This window comes from Apium graveolens, chromosome 6, assembly GCF_009905375.1.
Source record: "Apium graveolens cultivar Ventura chromosome 6, ASM990537v1, whole genome shotgun sequence".
Classification (NCBI taxonomy): Eukaryota; Viridiplantae; Streptophyta; class Magnoliopsida; order Apiales; family Apiaceae; genus Apium; species Apium graveolens.
The window spans coordinates 218,827,373-218,831,028 of record NC_133652.1 but is presented as its reverse complement, the minus strand read 5'-3'; positions in this window follow the sequence as shown (position 1 = coordinate 218,831,028).

The following is a 3,656-nucleotide window of genomic DNA, read 5'->3' as shown; positions in this document are numbered from 1 at the left end:
GTTACACCTGTTTAATGCCCTGCACTTCAAATGGATTAGACCTTCTTCGGAACCCAAACTTGGTTGGGCCCGGCATACTTGTAGAACTGTCCTTTATCAGGCAAAACAACATTTTTAATTTTAATTGTCTCAACTTTCTCAATGACTGAACATTTGACCTTGTAAACAACCTTAACAAATTTCTGTTTAAGCTTAGGCACAAATGTCTCCTTTCTAGCCTTAGAAGGACTAGCAGTCTTAGACCTATCATGCTTCTTGTTATTCACATGCTGACGAGGAGTAGTCTTATCATTAGACACATGCTTACCATTAAAATAAGCATACATCATATTAAAAGCACAAGACATACAATTAGCAACACCACATGCTTTATGAGAGTGATTAACAGCAGGCAATTTATGCATGGTAGACATGGCATTATTGTTATCCAACTCATGTGTGTCTGAGTTAGTCTCAGTTGCTTTCACAACTTTGACTGGAACTTTCGACTCACTTGACTTGGAAACAATCTTCTCATAAGCATGATCCTCAGCACGTATTTCTTCTTGAATAACAGAAGAGGTCGCATCAAATGGTTCAGCAATTGATGCTTTATAGAGGGGTTCATCAACTCCCTTAAGCACATGTGGTACTTCCCTCCCTTTAGCACATACATGAGGAGGGGAGTTTATGCCTAATTCTCCAATAGCAGCATTGTAATCATAACCTATTCCAGATGTTTGATTAACAGCTTGCTTACTGTAGAACTCTTTAGCCTTCGAACAAGAATTGAAGTAGGCTCTAACCTTAGTCTCAAGACCGGTGATCTTGTCTTTGAGAATAGTTTCGAGTTTTCTATAACAGTCAACTCTATTCTCTAGAAAAGATACCTGTTCTTTTAATTTGTCTTGATTAATGTGCACAAGTCTTAATTCATTGACCTCTTTCTCAAGGTCTGTGATCTGTAAACTTAACAGTTCATTATCACGACGTGCACAATCTAAGTTACCTCTTAGATGATAAACCATTTCAGCATCAGAAAGTTTTACCTCTATTCTTGACGATGAAGCTTTTCCATCAATAGCCATAAGAGCAAGATTTCCTTCATCTTCATCTTCACTGTCAGTATCATCCCAGCTTCTTCCCTTTGCCAGATAAGCCCTTTCAGAGTTCTTTCTTACTTGCTTTGGCTTCCTACATTCTGTGGCAAAGTGTCCCAACTCATTGCAGTTATAGCATCTAATGGTGCTTCGATCAACCATCCCTGTTTTGTATCCACCACTGCTGGTGTTAGAGGATGAAGATCCACCTTTCTGGAATTTGTTGTAGTTGGACTTGTACTTAAGCTTGGGATTCCTCTTGAATCTGACATGGGAGAATCTCTTGACAATTTGGGCCATTGACTCGTCTTCCAATTGCTCCAGCTCTTCCAAGGAATAAAAATCATCACTTGATTGATTTGTAGTAGGAGGATCATATTCTGCTACTAACTCATTTTCCTCACCCTTGGAAAACTGTACCATTCTTTCTAACTGTTGAGATTGTTGTTGTTGTTGACCTTCAGCTACAAGTGCATTAGATGTGCTGACCATTCTATCCTTCCCGTAGACTTCCTTCTGTTGAATCTGCTCCAACTCATAAGTCATTAACACTCCATAGAGCCTATCCAAAGAAATCTCACTCAGATCTCTAGTTTCTCTAATGGCAGTGATTCTATGTTCAAGATGAGCTGGCAGTGTTAAAAGGAACTTTTTGTTGACCTCCCTGATTGAATAATACTTTCCATTGATGTTCAGGTTGTTGATCAACGCATTGTACCTCTCAAACACTTCAGTAATTCCTTCTCCTGGATTTGATTTGAAATGTTCATATTCAGAGGTTAGGATTTCCAACTTGTTCTCCCTAACTTCCTCTGTGCCTTCATTAATCACCTCAATAGTTTCCCACATGTGTTTGGAATTTTTACAGTTCATCACATGTCTGTTCATCAAGGGATCAAGGGAATCAATTAATATTAATTGAAGGCTGGCATCCAAGGAGGCTTCTTCCTTCTCAGCAGGAGTAAAATCTTCAGGCTCTTTTGGATAGGTTCTAGCTTCAGTAGTCACCACACCATCTATTATTACCTCCGGTTCAATAACCATCGGAGTTTTTATACCCTTCTTTAACAAGTTTGAATATTTGGGATTTGCAACTTGTAAGAATAATAGCATCTTCTTCTTCCACATGATATAATTCTCTTTATCAAATTGTGGAATTTTAACGGTTCCAACTTTATGTGAAGTCATTATGAATTTTTGAATAAATAAAAATTCAAGGAGTTGAAAAATCACAAAAGTCTAGGATCTTGATTTGTTCGTTAATCAGAAGGCTCTGATACCAATTGTTGGGTCCCAATGTGTTTGTAGAAGGGGGGGTTGAATACAAACAGTACCGAATAATCGAATTAAATGCGGAATAAAAAATGTGAAATAAAATTCAAGTTAAATAAAAATATTATTAAACTTGAAAGGTGTTACAACAACTGTATCGATTACAAGGAATTAATCTCAAATTAATTATCACAAATCTAGAATAAATTCGACATGAACTTTTTCTATTTTTGCAATAATTAGAATCAAATGCTAAACGCGATTTGAGATTAAGTTCTAGGGATTTTAATCCGCTAGATTGATACACAAGAGCAAGATAAAGATTTCTAGTGGATTGGATTTAACTTTACAATCTAGAAATTTAATCTTGAAGTATGCAGATGAAAAGATGAAATATTTCTTCTTGATTTTCTTTTCTGCCTTGTTTCTTGACTTCTGTGTTCTTTTTTAAGTTGCTGCTTCTCTGCTTCTTTTTAAACAATCAGCTGAATCAATTGAATTGGAATGACAATCCTTTAAGCTTGCAAGACTTTCGGTAGGACAATTGAATGAACTAGCAAGACAATCTGAATGAACTAGCATGACAATCAGAATGAACTAGCAAGACAATCATCCTCCTGATGTAACTTTCGGTGTAACAATTGAATATGGCCTAGCATGACAATCGGTATGACAATCCTGATTGTCATGCTAGTTCATTTTCAATTGTCTTGCTGATTTAATGCTTGAATTTAATCCAATTAAACTTCTGAAAATTCCTAAAATTCCTAGAATTAAATCTGAATTAATTAATCAATTAATTCAATTAATAAATAAATTATTCTTCGCAGATATAATTTATTTTCTTAATTAAATTAGATGACTCAATTAATTAATAGAGAATTAATTCTAGTCTTGAGCAGCAACCATTCTTCTGTAAATCTTCTGAAAATCACTGAAAATTATGAATCAATTCCACCACTTCAACGTTGACACTCGATGTACTGTCTGGTTCATGAGTGACTAACTTCCGTGACGTTTCTTCATGTCTTGACTCTGACACTTTGATTTTCTTCAGATTAAATCCTTGTAATTAATGATACTCTGACGAGATCTCTGTCATTTGATTAAATCCACAATCTTGACTTATATCACTGAGGCATGATCAATTTCTTGAACTTCTTCCAGTGAATTAATTCCTCAAGTCTGTAGATGAACCTTGTCTCTGAATCCTTTGACAGATATTACTTTGCGAGATCTCTTTGACGGTCGATCCACTATTTACTTATTACATTCTTATTTGAGTTGAGTTGAATCCTCGAATAT